Source organism: Oncorhynchus masou, chromosome 16 (genome assembly GCF_036934945.1).
Source record: "Oncorhynchus masou masou isolate Uvic2021 chromosome 16, UVic_Omas_1.1, whole genome shotgun sequence".
Taxonomy (NCBI): Eukaryota; Metazoa; Chordata; class Actinopteri; order Salmoniformes; family Salmonidae; genus Oncorhynchus; species Oncorhynchus masou.
In genome coordinates, this window is record NC_088227.1 from 25,536,904 (window position 1) to 25,557,893 (window position 20,990).

Here is a 20,990-nt window from a genome sequence, read left to right on the forward strand (position 1 = left end):
CCAAGTTGGCTGATACTTAAACACACTCCAGCAGTGTCCCTTAATTTAGTAATAACAACAATGCTTTTAACTACCCAATGTAATGTATACAAAAGGAAAATGAAAAGTTGCTACATTCCCTTCTGTTTTGATTTGAATGCATAGCTTTGACTACTCAAATAGTCAAATCTTTATAGGATATGTAGGATAAGTAGCCGATTAATGTTTTGTTTAAGAAATCGCAACAGTCAAATTAATCTCATTAATGACAATACCCAGAAATAGACAAGGAAACAGCAGGAGCCAAACATACATGGAAAATTAGATTAGGGCTGCACACAGGTACAATAGGCCTATATAAATCTGAGTGAAATACAGAATTTTAAAAAGCAATGTTATTTTAATGCACACTTCTTTTCTTCTCAGTGTATCTTGTCAGTGTATGAAAACTAAAGTCCCCCATAAATGTTAAAGGGAAGAGAGGAAATTGCTGAGTTTGACAAAAATGTAAATATGCATGAGGGCAGATGCAAGTCATGACAAGACGGGGTAACTGGATCCCAATATGGCAACCGGAGTATGGAAAGGAAAGTAGTGGGCGTGTGGAAAGGAGTGGGTGTGTTGAAAGGAAAGTAGTAGTGGGCGTGTGGAAAGGAGTGGGTGTGTTGAAAGGAAAGTAGTAGTGGGCGTGTGGAAAGGAGTGGGTGTGTTGAAAGGAAAGTAGTAGTGGGCGTGTGGAAAGGAGTGGGTGTGTTGAAAGGAAAGTAGTAGTGGGCGTGTGGAAAGGAGTGGGTGTGTTGAAAGGAAAGTAGTAGTGGGCGTGTGGAAAGGAGTGGGTGTGTTGAAAGGAAAGTAGTAGTGGGCGTGTGGAAAGGAGTGGGTGTGTTGAAAGCGTTCTAGACGGTTTTGATTGAGTGATGTTTTATTTTTGTGACCATACTGCAAGAGTTTGTCATCTGTTTTGAGACTAGAGACTAGAGGATGAGTCTGAGTACTGTTAGTTTTACACATATTTGTAAATGTTCTGTTATAAAACTGACAATATCATTTTTAAAATAAAAACTACTGATGATGGGTTTACTGTTGCTTCATGCATTGTATGCATGTGCTTACTGTGACTGTCACCCATATTGCTTATGGACTACCAGGTAGCTACTTCCCTCACTGTTGCCGGACAGTAGTGCTTGTCAAGCGGGAGCGAAGGGCACTGTGTCCCGGTGTTGTTGTTGCCCTCCCAGTTCAGTAGTAGACTGTATGCATGCATGTACTGTTGCAAGGTGAAACTATAAACACAACATGCAACAATTTCAACGATTTTATACCTGTAGCCTAATCTGATTGACTGTTACCTTAAATATAAAGCATTCTAACAACAGATTTGTTGGTATTTTATTAGGATCCCCAATAGCTGTGGCAAAAGCAGTAGCTACTCTTCCTGGGGTCCACACAAAACATGAAACATAATACAGAATGACATAATACAGAACTGCAATAGATAAGAACAGCTCAATGACAAAACTACATACCTAGGTGTCTGGTTAGACTATAAACTCTCCTTTCAGACTCACATCAAACATCTCCAATCCAAAGTTAAATCTAGAATTGGCTTCCTATTTCGGCAACAAAGCATCCTTCACTCATGCTGCCAAACATACCCTTGTAAAACTGACCATCCTACCAATCCTCGACTTTTGGCGATGTCATTTACAAAATAGCCTCCAATATCCTACTCAATAAATTGGCTGCAGTCTGCAGTGCCATCCGTTTTGTCACCAAAGCCCCATATACTACCCACCACTGCGGCCTGTACGCTCTCGTTGGCTGGCCCTCGCTTCATACTTATTACCAAACCCACTGGCTCCAGGTCATCTACAAGACCCTGCTAGGTAAAGTCCCCCCTTATCTCAGCTCGCTGGTCACCATAGCAGCACCCACCTGTAGCACGCGCTCCAGCAGGTATATTTCTCTGGTCACCTCCAAAACCAATTCTTCCTTTGGCCGCCTCTCCTTCCAGTTCTCTGCCGCCAATGACTGGAACGAACTACAAAAATCTCAAACTGGAAACACTTATCTCCCTCACTAGCTTTAAGCACCAGCTGTCAGAGCAGCTCACAGATTACTGCACATAGCCCATCTATAATTTAGCCTAAACAACTACCTCTTTCCCTACTGTATTTATTTATTTTGCTCCTTTGCACCCCATTATTTCTATCTCTACTTTGCACATTCTTCCACTGCAAATGTACCATTCCAGTGTTTTACTTGCTATATTGTATTTACTTCGCCACCATGGCCTTTTTTTGCCTTTACCTCCCTTATCTCACCTCACTTGCTCACATTGTATATAGACTTATTTTTCTACTGTATTATTGACTGTATGTTTGTTTTACTCCATGTGTAACTGTGTTGTTGTATGTGTCGATCTGCTTTGCTTTATTGTGGCCAGGTTTCAGTTGTAAATGAGAACTGGTTCTCAAATTGCCTGCCTGGTTAAATAAAGGTGGGGGGGAAAACATGCAGCTGATGGGATTGTGATCATAGTCACAGTTCTAACTTCCAATTTCATTAACTAAACATGGCCATTAATAATTTCTTAATAACACAAGGCTACAAGAACAAGAAACTGAAGTTATAGGCTTTTTATTAAACCTGTTTGCCAGCTCCAGGCAGGCTACACAAGTGGCACAAATTGACTTGCAATGACTCCAGTGATCATCATTTCAACGCATTTATTGTATAACGTGGAAGACTACAGTAGTCTACATATGCATATAAATTAATAGGATAATTGATGGACAACAGATGTAAATGTATCATTGCCCAGATTTAATGTCAGTTTCTTTGTGGACTCCCCAGAAGACTTCCAGAGAATTCTTTAACTTCTATTTTAAATTCCCACTCGCGCAGCGCTCGAGGCCCAAGAACTAAGCATGCGTAAAACCCATGGCTTGATATGGTCTTCCATAAGCAAAGTCGATGTTAGAATGCAGTTTAAACCACCTCCGAGCGAATTTATGTAATGTGCTCTAGATTGCCAAAAATCGCTTTTCTGTGCTTTGTCACCGTTATTTCTTGATGCGCATCAGTTCTAGCGCATTAATATGTTTTATCGAAAAAGGGTTGGAAATTGTTCTCCATAATGGCAATTTAAATAGCCTACCAACAATTTGGTAAAAGGTTGTCACGACGTGCGCTCGTGCTTCTGTCCCCTTTCACTCACGAGACTAAGCTGCCTGCTGCAGCCCACAGTCTCAACACACACATCCGCCCGGGCCTCCCGCCCTTCCCACCACTCACTCAGAAACAGGCTGACTCACTGCCTGATAGTCAGCAGCAGAAGGGCACAGTGAAATTGCCGCGACCAATGCATTTTCGTCAAACGAGATAGTTTTCAAAGTCGTACAAGTCGATTTACTGCGAACATGGCAACCCTGTCGTCACTAGTTACCACAGCCACAACATCATAAACCCCGCCTATTTCTACAATTTATATTCTTAAAATCAGATTAAGTTTAGCCCTAACCTTCACCACACTGCAAACTCTATGCCTGACCTTAAATTCAGACCAAAAAACTAATGTTTGTTTTCAATAATTTGTTGTTAAAGTCCACTGACATTGTGGCAGTGGTAACTAGTGACAACCCAGGGACCAGGGAGGCTCCAGCCAAAGGTCTCCTCGATCTTCTGTGGCTGGGGCTTTGTCGCTAAGAAACATGTCAAACTTTCTCTGGCTTCCCAGTCAAAATAAACTGCTCTCTCAAGTCATGTAACATTAACATTAGCTAGCTAGCTAACACTATAATTTATTTTAGGTACTAGTTCAGGAGAGACAGCCAGAATGTCAAACGCTCCACCAAAGAAAAATGAGTATTCCTCCAGCTGAGTCACACAATGACAGACACCAAAAAGAGTGAGGGTGTGGTTGTAAATTCAGAGTGCTCAAAGTGCGCTCTGGGCATTTGTAAATTCAGAGTATTGTCAGCTTGTCTTTTCATAAATTCAGTAGACTGATTCAGAGCGTTTTGCTCTCGAAGGGTTCAGAGCCACACTGGCGGAGGAGTAGGGTTGATCTGAGCTTTCGGACCTCACAATGGCAGTCAAGCACCCAAGCTAACCGGCTAAAGTTGGCTAGCTTGGTAGCTAATGCCAGACAAATGAGAGAACACCTCACTCTGACCATTTTACTTGCTCTAGCTGAGCTGGGTAGGCTGTTTTCATGATATTGGGTGGCAACCCTAAGTCTAAATATTGCTGTTACATTGCACAACCTTCAATGTTATGTCATAATTATGTAACATTTTGGCAAATTAATTACAGTCTTCACACAGTTCGCAAACGAGCCAGTTGGATATTCTCTGACTCTGCTTGCAGTAAACGCAAGAGAAGTGACACAATTTCTCTAGTTAAAATTGCCTGCTAACATGAATGTATTTTAACTAAATATGCAGGTTTAAAAAAATATGCCTCTATTTATTGATTTAAAAAAAGGCAAATGATGTTTATGGTTAGGTACATTTGTGAAACGATTGTGCTTTTTTCGTGAATGCGCTTTTGTTAAATCATCACTCGTTTGGCGAAGTTGAAGTATGCTGTGATTCGATGATAAATTAACAGGCACTGCATTGATTATTTGCAACACAGGACAAGCTAGTTAACCTAGTAATATCATCAACCATGTGTAGTTAACTAGTGATTATGTGAAGATTGATTGTTCTTTATAAGATAAGTTTAATGGAATAAGATGTCCACATTCACACACACATCTGACCACTCAGGGTTCAGATAACTGAGAATCATGTCTTGTGAGAACTGACAAAAAACTCGGTGGTCCTGAAAGAAAAGAGGTGAACGAAAACAGGCCATAGCACTTCTATAATATGAATGACATCGCTGTATAAGCTAGCACAGGTAACTATAAAACAACAAGGGGTATACACTACAGCAGGCAGAAGGCCTAGTCACATGGCAATAGACCAAACAGCCTACGCTCATGCATTCATGCAAAATGCTAACAATAGTGCTAGCGGGAGCGCGAGCTCGCTAACAAGCTAAACACACGGTAATTGTACACAATAAACCACCAAACTTAGCTTTAGATGCACTCACAATTAAACATCAGACATACAGGTACTCAATCCACAGGAGGAAGTTCAGCAGGATGGGAAAACTGCGGAAGTGCTCATCAGCGTGGGGAAAGCAGTTTTCTGACCGCACAGCGGGCTGGGGTCATATACTAATTGAAACTGTAGTCCCGCAAATCAAGGCCACTGATAGGCTGAAGGAGATGTCGGGATAATTATTTGGTGTGACCTTGACCACTAAGACACTAACAAAAGTGGGGGTCCTCTGAATGGGAGACTAAACTGTCCCACTAGAACTAACCGGAAGGGATGGCTAGAATCAGCTGTCCGTTTTAACTATATAATTAGTCTATCATTATTTTATAGGCTACCTGCTGCTGAAATGTCTCTCTCTTGCTCCTCTGACAATGGCCCATTTCCACTGGCACACACTCAGATGATACACAGCACACACAGAGAGACACAGGTTTTAGGCCTAATTCTGATTATGGGTGATATGTGATATGTAGATTTTTAAGTGATTCATAATATATTGAAAAAGGAAAACACAATATTAACATTGCTTTACTTTTCTTTTTTCATAACCATAAAAACCCTAATTTGACAATTTTGAACAGTGCATCCTGCGCATTCAGGCTTGCGCATTTTCAATCTGCGCATTCTCAAACTCAAAGTCTACTGGTGTGCATAAACCAGATTCACAGACTAGTGGAAATTAATCTTGAATAAGGATTTGAATTCCCACTCTCCATTGCTATTCAATGACAATGTATTGTATCGTTTTGACAATATCTCAATATTGTTTTTGCCTTAATTGGCTGTACATGCACCCAAACTCCAGTATTTTTCCTTCATAGCTTGTTCTCCTTCTTCTTTTTAATTAGGGAGCCAATTTGTTTTTAGCACTTTTATTTTAATGACTGATCAAAACTAGTTCTCTCAGGGCTCTCTCTTGTCACTCTGCAGCAGACATATGGTGAGAAATATGTTTGGACCATTGAATTGCAATATAATCACAGTATTGAATCGCGGTACATATAGAATCGTGAGAATTGCAATACATACAGTGCGGCAAAAAAGTATTTAATCAGCCACCAATTGTGCAAGTTCTCCCACTTAAAAATATGAGAGGCCTGTAATTTTCATCATAAGTACACTTCAACAAAATGAGAGAAAAAAATCCAGAAAACCACATTGTAGGATTTTTAATGAATTTATTTGCAAATTATGATGGAAAAAAAGTATTTGTTTATCTCAATACTTTGTTATATACCCTTTGTTGGCAATGACATAGGTCAAACTTTTTCTGTAAGTCTTCACAAGGTTTTCAGACACTGCTGCTGGTATTTTGGCCCATTCCTCAATACAGATCTCCTCTAGAGCAGTGGTGTTTTGAGGTTGTTGCTGGGCAACACAGACTTTCAACTCCCTCCAAAGCTTTTCTATGGGGTTGAGATCTGGGACTGGCTAGGCCACTCCAGCACCTTGAAATGCTTCTTACGAAGCCACTCCTTCGTTGCCCGGGCAGTGTGTTTGGGATCATTGTCATGCTGAAAGACCCAGCCACTTTTCATCTTCAATGCCCTTGCTGATGGAAGGAGGTTTTCAATCAAAATCTCACGATACATGGCCCCATTCATTCTTTCCTTTACATGGATCAGTCGTCCTGGTCCCTTTGCAGAAAAACAGACCCAAAGCATGATGTTTCCACCCCTACTGCTTCACAGTAGGTATGGTGTTCTTTGGATGCAACTCAGCATTCTTTGTCCTCCAATCACGACGAGTTGAGTTTTTACCAAAAAGTTATATTTTGGTTTCATCTGACCATATGACATTCTCCCAATCTTCTTCTGGATCAACCAAATGCTCTCTAGCAAACTTCAGACGGGCCTGGACATGTACTGGCTTAAGCAGGGGGACACGTCTGGCACTGCAGGATTTCAGTCCCTGGCGGCGTAGTGTGTTACTGATGGTAGGCTTTGTTAATTTGGTCCCAGCTCTCTGCAGGTCATTCACTAGGTCCCCCCATGTGGTTCTGGGATTTTTGCTCACCGTTCTTGTGATCATTTTGACCCCATGGGGTGAGATCTTGCGTGGATCGAGGGAGATTATCAGTGGTTTTGTATGTCTTCCATTTCCTAATAATTGCTCCCACAGTTGATTTCTTCAAACCAAACTGCTTACCTATTGCAGATTCAGTCTTCACAGCCTGGTGCAGGTCTACAATTTTGTTTCTGGTGTCCTTTGACAGCTCTTTGGTCTTGGCCACAGTGGAGTTTGGAGTGTGACTGTTTGAGGTTGTGGACAGGTGTCTTTTATACTGATAACAAGTTCAAACAGGTGCCATTAATACAGGTAACGAGTGGAGGACAGAGGAGCCTCTTAAAGAAGAAGTTACAGGTTTGTGAGAGCCAGAAATCCTGCTTGTTTGTAGGTGACCAAATACTTATTTTCCACCATAATTTGCAAATAAATTCATTAAAAATCCTACAATGTGATTTTCTGGATTTTATTTTTCTCATTTTGTGTGTCATAGTTGAAGTGTACCTATGATGAAAATTACAGGCCTCTCTCATCTTTTTAAGTGGGAGAACTTGCACAATTGGTGGCTGACTAAATACTTTTTTTGCCCCACTGTATTGTATCGGCACCTAAGTATTGTGATCGTATAGTGAAGTTTCTGGCAATTCTCAGCCCTACTACATAGTATGAGGACGAAAATGGTCCACCCACACAGACAGTGTGGTGAAGAAGGCGCAACATTTCCTCTTCAACCACAGGAGACTGAAGATATTTGGCTTGGCACCTGAAACCCTCACAAACCTTTACAGATGCACAATTGAGAGCGTCTTGTCGGTCGGACTGTATCACAGCCTGGTATGGTAACTGCACCGACCCCAACAGCAGGGCTCTCCAGAAGGTGGTGTGGTCTGCCCTATACATCACTGCGGGCAAACTACCTGCCCTCCAGGACACCTACATGTCACAGGAAGGCCAAAAAGATCATCAAGGACAACAACCACCTGAGCCACTGCCTGTTCACCGCGCTATCATCCAGAAGGCGAAGTCAGTAAAGGTGCATCAAAGCTGGGACTGAGAGACTGAAAAACAGCTTCTATCTCAAGGCCATCAGACTGTCAAATAGCCACCAGTAGCATGTTAGAGGCTGCTGCCCTATATACATAGACTTGAAATCACTGGCCACTTTAATAATTGGAACACTAGTCACTTTAATAATGTTTACATATTTTGCACTACTCATTTCTTATATACTGTATTATATTCTATTCTACTGTATTTTAGTCTATGCCGCTCTGACATTGCTCGTCCAAATATTGATATATTCCTAATTCCATTCCTTTACTTTAAATTTGTATGTATTGTGTGTATTGTTGTGAAATTGTTAGATATTACTTATTAGATATTACTGCAGTGTTGGAGCTACAAACACAAGCATTTCGCAATACCCGCAATAACATCTGCTAAACATGGGACGGTAGGGTAGCCTAGTTAGAGCGTTGAACTTACTAGGCAAGTACTTACTAGGCGTTGAACTTACTAGGCAACCGAAAGGTTGCAAGTTCGAATCCCCGAGCTGACAAGGTACAAATCTGTCGTTCTGCCCCTGAACAGGCAGTTAACCCATTGTTCCTAGGGAGTCATTGAAAATAAGAATTTGTTCTTAACTGACTTAGTAAAATAAAGGTAAAAAAAATGTGTATGTGACCAATACAATTTGAAATAGACTAGCAGTATTTCATCTGCTCGTGTAACAGTTAGGAAATGAGGACAATTCAGAGTACAAGGCATTTTTCATCCCTCGATTGAGGAACGTTTGTCAATCAATCATCATGTCCCTCTCAGTTAATGTAGTGTGGGAGGGGCGACCTGGGCGGGGACTCCAACCAGGCTTACTGCTGTACGTGATTCGTCTTCTTTGCGCTGAAGCCCTTGAAATTTGAACCTCTGCCATAAGAAATATAGTTAAAGTTGCGTAATTTTAGACACAACAAGTTTAGACAATTTTCAGCATCTTTCTCACTGGCTAGGTAGCTTGCTCTTAAATAACAGCTTCTTGTTATTTTGGACATGTAGCAAGCCTGCAAGCTGCCATTAGTTTTCTCAAGCTTCAGGGTTCGCTTTGCTCTCGATTTCCAAAACGCCCAACCACTGAATTCATGCACCAGCTGTACAGGGGGCAACTTGCCAGGGTTCTGCTTTGAAATCCCTGCCCATCGGCTCTTCCCATCCAAGCTACTGACTGTGTGGGGAAGGGGTCATATTATTGTGTCAATACCACCACCAAGGAAAATGTATCAGTCTATATCAGAAGTAATATGCATAGCCTAAACAGTGCTGTGGGTAGAATTTCAGCAACTGTGAGGTCAGAGGAAAGCTATTCATCATCAGTTGAAGATAGGCCTATGCCCTGCTTCCACAAAGCACTGGAGGCCTATGCCAGCGAAGAGAGGAGTTACTTGAGCAGGCTGGATAAATATAGGCATCCCTTTTCTTTCATCTTGGGTTTATGGATCCCACAGCATGGCTGGCCTTGCACTACACACACACACACACACACACACACACACACACACACACACACACACACACACACACACACACACACACACACACACACACACACACACACACACACAAACACACACACACACACACACACGGTAAACGGATTGCATTTAGATTGTGTGTCACTGATCTACACACAATACCCAATAATGTCGAAGTGGAATTATGTTTTTAGACATTTTTACAAATTAATCAAAAATGAAAAGTTGAAATGTCTTAAATCAATAAGTATATAAAACGCTGTTGCTATGGCAAGCCTAAATAACTTCAGGATAAAAAATGTGCCTAACAAGTCAGATAAGAAGTTGCATGCCATGGACTAGCACTTTGTGCAATAATGGTGTTTAACATGAATTTTGAATGACCACCCCCTCTCTGTACCCCACACGAAATTATCTGTAAGATCCCTCAGTTGGGCAGTGAATTTCAAGCACAGATTCAACCACAAAGACCAGGGAGGTTTTCCAATAGCTCGCATAGAAGGCCACCTATTGGTAGATGGGTAAAAAAAGAAGCAGACATTGAATATCCCTTTTAGCAAGCATGGTGAAGTTATTAATTACACTTTGGGTGGTGTATCAATACACCCAATCACTAGTGAAAAGAAGGAAGCATGTACAGAGTATGCTTCCTGTTTGCAATAAGGCACTAAAGTAAGTTTTTAGTGGCAAAAAAATAACTTTTTGTCCTGAATACAACAATTTATGTTGGGGGCAAATCCAACACAACACATCCCTGAATACCATCACTGATATTTTCCAACATGGTGGTGGCTGCATCCTGTTGTGAGTATGCTTGTCATCAGCAAGGACTAGAGAGATTTTTAGGATAAAAATAAAAAAAGAATAGAGCTAAGCAGAGGCAAAGTCCTATGTAACGGCAGATCTCCTCTTCGTCTGAAGAGGTGTAAGGACCAAGATGCAGCGTGGTAAGTGTCCATAATGTTTTTAATACAGACAAATGAACACTCGAACAAAAACAATAAACGATAACGTGAAATCTACAACAACCGAAACAGTACCATGTGGCGACAAACACACACACGGAAACAAACACCCACAAACCAACAGTGAAACCCAGGCTACCTAAGTATGATTCTCAATCAGAGACAACTAACGACACCTGCCTCTGATTGAGAACCATACTAGGCCGAAATAGAAACCAAACATAGAAAAACAAACATAAACTGCCCACCCCAACTCACGCCCTAACCATACTAAATAAAGACAAAACTAAGGAAATAAAGGTCAGAATGTGACATCCTAGAGGAAAACCTGGTTCAGGTTGAACTTTACAACGACTTGCGGGTAGTCGGTTCAGAATAATGATGACAAAAAAAATGTTTACATTTTTTTGGGGAATCATACCACCACTGAAAATGACACTTTGGAGAATGGAAAGACAAAGGGGCATGTGCTCTGCATGTACCTAAGGGTATCCATCTATGGAAGGTTTTCATAGACTCTGTAGGCCTGCAGTGCTTCTCATTTTTCTTTGGCTCTTGTCCACATCTGGTTGCATCGTACACAAATAGGGTTCACATCCTTGTAAATTTTTCTTTGGTCCAGTGGATCCTATGAATGAGTTTGCATTGAATGAGACCGTCTCGAGCGCAAATAAAAGAGCTATGTACCCTTTTGAGTGCCCCTTCCCATAGTTCATCAGATATTTCCTCACCCAGTTCCTCCTCTCATGAGGATTTAACATTGTTTAATGAGGTGGTTTGTAGTGAACAAATTTGACTTTAGATTATTGACACGGTGCCTTTCACAGTAGGAAGTGGTATAAGAAATGTGTCAAACTGTGTTTTACCAGGAAGGGTGGGGAATCAGGGATCTATGCTGTGGATGTAACTCCGGACTTGTAAGAACCTAAAGGAATGACGTCTGGGGATACCGAATTTAGCTGTTAATTAATCAAACCTACTAAATGTATTATTAATATAGAGATCTCTGAAGCTTTTAATACCGAGACTAGACCATGTTGAGAAAGCACCATCAACCATAGATGGGGAAAAGCTGGGTTTGAGGCCACCAGAGCAAAAGAAGAGGTTGTCTGAAACCCAAAGTGGGGCCGAAATTGATTCCAGATCTTCAATGTTGTTTTGACACATATATTTTTGGTGAAGGAGGAGTAAGGGTCTGTTACGGAGGAGGGAGCGAGGGAAGACAATGATGCCGGTATAGATGAGGCGGCCTCCATCTCGAGCCAAATTGGGGGTGGGAACATCTCTCTGCTCTGTAACCAGTACTGAATGATCCTAAGGTTAGCGGCCCAATAATAGAATCTGAAATCTGGTAGAGCTAGTCCACCATCTGGTTTGGGCCTCTGCAAAAGCTGTTTTTGTATCCTAGGGGGCTTTTTGTCCCATGTTCACATCCATTCTTTGAGGATCCAGAGGGGAAGGTTGGGCTGCCGCCGTCGCTGAAAGTGTTCTAGAATAGCATTGTTATGGATTATTGTATTGTTGGGTTTGAGTTTTCAAGAAAGGCATTTAACTGTACTTGTGCATATGACATTAAAGACATGAAACTTGAAACTACTAGCCCATATCACAAAGTTCAGCAGAATGCCATAGATGGCCAGGCCACACCACCATGTCGTGAGCAGGAATGTGTGGCTGTTAACAAAGAGTAATTCTTTTCCACCCTGTAACACGGCCTAATTAACAGAATCTTCTCTCTGTGTCTCTCTCAAATGTAGTCCCACTGTAGTGACATCTCTCCACTCCCCCACTCTTTCACGTTCTCTTTCTTGCTTTCTTTCTTTCTTCTCTCTCTCTCTCTCTCTCTCTCTCTCTCTCTCTGTGCAACACTAAGCAATTAAGCTTCCCGCTCTTTGAATTAGTGCTTACCAGCACAGGTCATGGGGCGTCTTCCACTCAGCAATGTCAAAAGGGTTTCATTAATTTCCTATTAAAAGGAAATGCACAGGAATAATCACCAACGCAATCAGGCACAGATACTGTTCTGTTCTTCCTTCCCCTTTCCACGAGCCGCATTCTAGAACCCCTTAATTGGCGGAATGAATCAAGGTTTTGGCTTTTATGTACGGTTGCCATGACAATGGAAGGGCGCTCCATGAAGGGGGAGTGTGAGAGAAAAAATTAATAAAAAATCCCCCTTGACCCAAAGCAATTGGTGATCGGTGGGGTCTTTAATTCGTATTTGATTAGTTTCCTTTTGGAGTCTATTAACTCCCTAATCAAATATTCATTGAAAACATGCCCTCTTGAGGAGTCCTGGATAGATTCTGGCAGATTCTTTAAGAGAAGCATATTTGAAAAGTAAGATTATTGAGTTTCATGAACATTTCAATTTTAAACGGGTAACCTGTTTATCAGAGAGTAATCTAGTAATCTTCCCAATGCCGTTTGACAAAGATTGTCTGTGTCATGTTGCATTTTGAAACAGATTATGCAGTTCAGTAACATTCAGAGCATCATCGATTGCACAGAGCCCACTGAGCACCTGCTCTGCAGTGAGGTGAGCTCTCGCCACACACTGTTGTAATCTATCTGTGTGATATCTGATGAACAACAATGAATGAGATAGGGACACTCATAGATTAAGTGATTGATCGATTTGGTTCATTCAAGTAATTGATTCATTGATTTATTAATGAATTGATTGTTTTGTTATTAAACCATTATAGGTCTCTGTTCCTTCGTGTTTTCCATTATCTCTCTTCCCCAGCTCTTCAGGTGGATAGTGAGTGAGATTTACATAGTTTGGAAGATCTGTAATGGCCGTCAGTAGAGCAGGGGTCTGACGTCTGGAAGCCTTGGGAACACATCTACTCACTGTGTAAGGTGGTCAAGGGCCACAAGCCTCTCTATAACGTCTATGGGGAGTACATGGTCAAACTTTACTGGATGGTGAGTCATAGCGATATCCTCTAGGGTTAGTATGAATACAGCTAACATAAATGTCATTTTCAGCCAGTTTCATAGACCCACATTTTTAGTCTGTGAATCTGGGTCTGTGAAAACTCTTTACAAGATGCAGTGAATGCTACTGTATTTGTTGCTTCCAGATGCTTGAATTTACCCCCATGTTCATACCATGTTAAATCCTGGAACGTCCCCATACCCGAAGACAACCTCGCTGCCTCTGAACTCCACCGGTCAGCTAATTTCTACCGGTGCAACTGGGAGAAAAAGACAATCCATAATTAATTTCAGTGGGCTGCACATAGAATGGAGGACGCAGTTGCAGGCAGCCTTATCCACTCAGGCACGAATCAATCAGTCTCGCAGCTGTGCTGATGCTTCGCACGTCGTCTGATGAATGAATAGGGCTTTGCAGGAGTCCTCAGCCTCAGGATATCACCTTTAAGACAGCAAGGTGGTGGCACTCCGCGTCTTGCTATGGGTCGTCCTGAATTGGATAATTCCAAGGCAATGTCAGTAGTCGATAAGGTATGATGACGGAACTCACTTCTGTCAGACTGCATTTGCAAATGTTTTTTAGGAATATGGTAATCTATTTCCTGTACTTGTGTTGTCTTTTCCTACAAATTTTGAGTGGTGAAGAAAGGCCTATTCCATTCTTATCAAATTGTTGGATTTTCGATGTGAAGTAGATGTTTCTGAAAATGAAAACACTGGACTATGTCAATGCTCAAACACAGTAATAACAGAGAGATTGTGAGATATAGATATAGGAAGAAAGAACCTAACAGTTAAACTCACTGACACGCATGACAAGATTGGAAGTAGCAGCTCCCGTGGCAACACTGACAAGCCAACAGATGGATATGGAGACAAAAAACGGCCTAGGGTACTCTCTTTCTCATCCCCTCTCTCCTTTTTCATCTCTCTCTCTCTCTCTCTCTCTCTCTCTCTCTCTCTCTTTCTCTCTCTAATGTTCTCCCCTCTCCCCTCTCTCTCTGTTCTCCCCCTCTCTCCTCTCTCTCTCGTCCCCCTCTCTCTTCTTGTTTATCTCTCTCCCTCTCTCCCGTCCCCCCTCTCTCTCTAATGTTCTCCCCCTCTCTCCTCTCTCTAATGTTCTCACCCTCTCTCCTCTCTCTAATGTTCTCCCCTCTCTCCTCTCTCTAATGCTCTCCCCCTCTCTCCTCTCTCCAATTTTCTCCCCCTCTCTCCTCTCTCTAATGTTCACCCCCTCTCTCCTCTCTCTAATGTTCTCCCCTCTCTCCTCTCTCTAATGTTCTCCCCCTCTCTCCTCTCTCTGTTCTCCCTCTCTCTCCTCTCTCTAATGTTCTCCCCCTCTCTCCTCTCTCTAATGTTCTCCCCCTCTCTCCTCTCTCTAATGTTCTCCCCCTCTCTCTCTGTTCTCCCCCTCTCCCCTCTCTCTCTGTTCTCCCCCCTCTCCTCTCTCTAATGTTCTCCCCCTCTCCCCTCTCTCTCTGTTCTCCCCCTCTCTCCTCTCTCTAATGTTCTCCCCTTCTCTCCTCTCTCTAATGTTCTCCCCCTCTCTCCTCTCTCTAATGTTCTCCCCCTCTCCCCTCTGTCTAATGTTCTCCCCCTCTCTCCTCTATCTAATGTTCTCCCCCTCTCTCTCTGTTCTCCCCCTCTCCCCTCTCTCTAATGTTCTCCCCCTCTCTCCTCTCTCTAATGTTCTCCCTCTCTCCTCTCTCTCTGTTCTCCCCCCTCTCCTCTCTCTCTGTTCTCCCCCTCTCTCCTCTCTCTAATGTTCTCCCCCTCTCCCCTCTCTCTAATGTTCTCCCCCTCTGTCCTCTATCTAATGTTCTCCCCGTCTCTCTGTGTTCTCCCCCTCTCCCCTCTCTCTAATGTTCTCCTCCTCTCCCCTCTCTCTCTGTTCTCCCCCATCTCTCCTCTATCTCTCGTCCCCCCTCTCTCTTCTTGTTTATCTCTCTCCCTCTTCACTTCCCTCCCACTCTCTCTCCCATACTCCTATGCATCTTTCCCTGTCTCTTAATGAAGTTAGCTCCTTCACAGCACGTCCAGTCTCATCTACAGAGAGGTTGAGCAGCTCCTGAGGGTGATGATTAGGATGGGGGGAGGAGAGAGAGAGACAGAGAGAGAGAGAGAGGCACAGCTGTGATCAGTCAGTCAAATTACAGTGTGCGTCTAAAGACTGAAGCTGCACATCACTGTATAACACTGTGTAACTCCCAAAGACAACCAGTGGACATGGAGAACATACACTGACAGTCTGCCACTGGTTGGAAGGGAAATATGGATGCCTTGAAGCAGATAGGTAGGGTAAATGGAATGGTGGGAGTAGGAATCTCCTTCATCAATATCTATTTAATAGGCTAGCTATAGGAATGAAAAATATATGGGGTAAAAAGGACAAAAAGGACCATTTTCACTTATCAACAGTGCTGTGCGAAAGAGTCCCAGCCCACCACTTCTCCATCTCTTCCCTTCTGTATTCAGTAACTGTAGTGGTGCTCTGGGGTGTGTGCAAATCAAACCAAGGGTGCAGCAATTAAATACAGTACTTACATGACGAATGGACAATGGAGGTCATAACGGCCGCATATAGAGCTCCGTTTCAAAAAGCATTGCTTACACAGCGCTCTTACAGAGCAGGTCACTATTGGTCCTTAATGTTTTAAACAGCCAATCTGTTGAAGCAAACACTTCCATATTATGTCGTCATCTCAATGTTAACTGTCTGGCCAGTGGAAATTAGATCATATGTAGCTATTAAACCTATAAAAAAAATAAAGAACGATACATTGCAAGTATTGCTCCTGTAATGGTCTGGGAAATGAAACTCCATGTTCTCACTTTGTCAATTCCAATTTCCCTCTATCTCTCACACGCTCTCTAACTCCCCTCCTCTCAATTCAATTCAAGGGGCTTTATTGGCATGGGAAACATGTGTTAACATTGCCAAAGCAAGTGAAGTAGATAATATACCAAAGTGAAATAAACAATACAAATGAACAGTAAACATTACATATATATACAGTGTTGTAATGATGTGCAAATGGTTAAAGTACAAAAGGGGAAATAAATAAACATAAATATGGGTTGTATTTACAATTGTGTTTGTTCTTCACTGGTTGCTCTTTTCGTGTGGCAACAGGTCACAAATATTGCTGCTGTGATGGCACACTGTAGTATTTCACCCAGTATATGTGGGAGTTAATCAAAATCGTTTTCTTTTCTAATTCTTTGTGTATCTGTGTAATCTGAGGGAAATATGTGTCTCTAATATGGTCATACATTTGGCAGGTTAGGAAGTGCAGCTCAGTTTCCATCTCATTTTGTGGGCAGTGAGCACATAGCAGGTCTTCTCTTGAGAGCCATGTCTGCCTATGGTGGCCTTTCTCAATAGCAAGGCTATGCTCACTGTATCTGTACATAGTCAGCGCTTTCCTTAAGTTTAGGTCAGTCACAGTAGTCAGGTATTCTGCCATTATGTAGTCTCTGTTAAGGGCCAAATAGCATTCTAGTTTGCTTAGTTTTTTTGTTAATTCTTTTCAATGTGTCAAGTAATTATTTTTTTTTTGCTGCGCTGGGGCTCTGTGGAGTCTGTTTGTGTTTGTGAACAGAGCCCCAGGACCAGCTTGCTTAGGGGACTCCTCTCCAGGTTCATCTCTTTGTAGGTGATGGAATGTTTGGGAATAGCTTCCTTTTCGGTGGCTGTAGAATTCAACGGCTCTTTTCTGGATATTGATAATTAGCGGGTATTGGCCTAATTCTGCTCTGCATGCATTATTTGGTGTTTTACGTTGTACACAGAGGATATATATTTGCATAATTCTGCATGCAGAGACTCAATTTGGTGTTTGTCCCACTTTGTGAATTCTTGATTGGTGAGCGGACCCCAGACCTCACAACCAAGTATTTTTAGCCAGATCCTAATAAATACTCTCTCTCTCTCTCTCTCTCTCTCTCTCTCTCTCTCTCTCTCTCTCTCTCTCTCTCTCTCTCTCTCTCTCTCTCTCTCTCTCTCTCTCTCTCTCTCTCTCTCTCTCTCTCTCTCTCTCTCTCTCTCTCTCTCTCTCTCTCTCTCTCTCTCTCTCTCTCTCTCTCTCTCTCTCTCTCTCTCTCTCTCTCTCTCTCTCTCTCTCTCTCTCTCTCTCTCTCTCTCTCTCTCTCTCTCTCTCTCTCTCTCTCTCTCTCTCTCTCTCTCTCTCTCTCTCTCTCTCTCTCTCTCTCTCTCTCTCTCTCTCTCTCTCTCTCTCTCTCTCTCTCTCTCTCTCTCTCTCTCTCTCTCTCTCTCTCTCTCTCTCTCTCTCTCTCTCTCTCTCTCTCTCTCTCTCTCTCTCTCTCTCTCTCTCTCTCTCTCTCTCTCTCTCTCTCTCTCTCTCTCTCTCTCTCTCTCTCTCTCTCTCTTCTCTCTCTCTCTCTCTCTCTCTCTCTCTCTCTCTCTCTCTCTCTCTCTCTCTCTCTCTCTCTCTCTCTCTCTCTCTCAGAAGAGCGAGAGAGATGTTGGAGTGGTGCTTGGTCACTCAGTTGTGGGTAAACAGGGAGTACAGGAGGGGACTAAGCAGGCACCCCTGAGGGGCCCCAAAAGCTTCTAAGGAACCTTTTGAACCTAGACTTGGCGATCCCGTACAGCTTGCCGAGCGGTAGCAGAGAAAACAGTCTATGACTTGGGTGAGTCTTTGACATTTTTGGGCCTTCTTCTGACACCGCCTAATTGGTATGTACAGTTGAAGTCAGAAGGTTACATACACTTAGGCTGGAGTCATTAAAACTCTTTTTTAAACCACACCACAAATTTCTTGTTAATCTCTCTTGGGTAGGGGGCAGTAATTTTCACCTCTGGATGAAAAGCGTGCCCAAAGTAAACTACCTGTTACTCAGGCCCAGAAGCTAGGATGTGCATACAATTTGGATAAAAAAACACTCTAAAGTTTTTAAAATTGTTAGAATAATGTCTGTGAGTATAATATAACTGCTATGTCAGGTGAAATCCCAAGGACAAACCATCCAGGGGAAAAACAAATTGAGGTCATAGGATTTTCCAATATTTTTCTATGGGAATCCATAGACATTTTTACCAGGATTAAACATCAGGAATTGTGAAAAACTGAGTTTAAATGTAGTTGGCTAAGGTGTATGTAAACTTCCGACTTCAGCTGTAGGTCTTGGATGGCAGGAAGCTTGGCCCAAGTGATGTACTCGGCCGTATACACTACCCTCTGTAGCAACTTACGGTCGGATCCCGAGCAGTTGCCATACCAGGCGGCGATGCAACTAGTCTGGATGGTCTCGATAGTGCAGCTATAGAACTTTGTGAGGATCTGGGGTTGTTGTCCTGGCACCACACTCCCAGGTCTCTGACCTCCTCCCTATAGGCTGTCTCATCGTTGTCGATGATCAGGCCTACCATTGTTGTGTCGTCAGCAAAATTAATGATGAAGTTGGAGTGGTGCTTGGCCACGCAGTTGTGGGTAAACAGGGAGTACAGGAGGGGACTAAGCAGGCACCCCTGAGGGGCCCCAGTGTTGAGGATCAGCATGGCAGATGTGTTGTTAACTACCCTTACCACCTGGGGGCGGCCCGTTAGGATGTCCAGGATCCAGTTGCAGAGGGAGGTGTTTAGTCCCAGGGTCCTTAGTTCAGTGATAAGCTTTGTGGGCGCTATGATGATGAATGCTGAACTGTAGTCAATGAATAGCATTTTCACATAGGTGTTATTTTTGTCCAGGTGAGAAAGGGCATTGTGGAGCGTGATTGAGATTGCGTCATTTGTGGTTCTGTTGGGGCGGTATGCGAATTGGAGTGGGTCTAGGGTTTCCCGAAATGATGGTGTGGATGTGAGTCATGGCCAACCTTTTAAAGCACTTCATGGCTACCGAGGTTAGGCAGGTTACCTTCGCTTCCTTTGGCATAGGGACTATGGTGGTCTACTTGAAACGTAGGTATTATTGACTCGGTCACGGAGAGGTCGAGAATGTCAGTGAAGACACTTGCCATTTTGTTCGCGCATGCTCTGAGTGCATTTCCTGTTAATCCGTCTGGCCCCGCGTCCTTGTGAATGTTGACCTGTTTAAAGGTCTTGCTCACATCGGCTATGGAGAGCTTGATCACACAGTTGTTCGGAACAGCCTAATGCTCTCATGCATGCGTCTGTGTTTCTTGCCTCGAAGCGAGCATAAAAGATATTTAGCTCGTCTGGTAGGCTTGCATCACTGGGCAGCACGCAGCTGGGATTCCCTTTGTAGTCCGTAATAGTTTGCAATTTGACGAGCAATTTGACGAGCCTCATAGCCGGTGTAGTAGGATTCAATATTAGTCCTGTATTGACTCTTTGCCTGTATGCCGATTCATAGCAAGCAGGATTAAGTATAAGTGTCCAGATTAGGGTCCTGCTCCTTAAAAGCGGCAACTCTAGCCTTTTAGCTCGTGCAGATGTTGCCTGTAATCCGTGGATTCTGGTTGGGATATGTACGCACGGTCACTGTGGGGACGATGTCGTGCACTTATTGAGGAAGCCGGTGACTGAAGTGGTATACTCCTCAATGCCATTGCATGAATCCCAGAACATATTCCAGTCTTTGCTAGCAAAACAGTCCTGTAGCGCAGTACCCGCGTCATCTGACCACAATACGATATTATCAAGATAATTAGGTGCCAATATGTATTTTCCGATTCTCAAAATTCTCACGATTCTATATGTATTACAATCCGTATTGCGATTTTATTGCGATTCGATATTCCAAACATATTTCTCACCATGTCTGCTGCAGAGTGACAAGAGAGAGCCATGATACATTTTTCTTGATCAGTCAGGGAAAGTGCTGAAAACATGTTGGCTCGCGATTTAAAAAGAAGATACCGTCGTTTTGGCACAGGTACAGCTGACTAGATCTAGCTAACTCTACCGAGCAAAAATCTAATCTAGACTTGGAGTCAAAGTATCGATATGATATCATTGAAAATGTTATTGTGATATGTAACTGTATAGATTTTTTTTACGCCATCACAAGCTTACACAGGACTTTAATACGGTATTCCAATTCAGAATGCAAATGATTTATTGTATTTTAACAGCAACAGTTACAACCTAGATTTTACATGTACATGTACAGTAGGCCTGAATCTTTCATCTGTACTGTTACTTAGGGTTGCACTGACAAAACTAAAACGCATTTATTATATTTTAACTGCAACAGTTCCAACCTAGAAAGTGTTTTTAATGGCTATAGCTATTTACATTTCATTTCATTGTTATTTGTCCTTATTGCATTTGTTTTAGACTGACATCAGGGCAATGAAATGTACTGATTGTCACGTGTGCTCCCTCTCCGGCTTCGAGGTCATTATGGTGCACACCTGTCACCATCGGTACGTGCATATGCGCGTCATCAGACTCACCTGGACTCCATCACTTCCCTGATTACCCTCCCTATATATGTCACTCCCTTTGGTTCCTTCCCCAGGCGTTAATG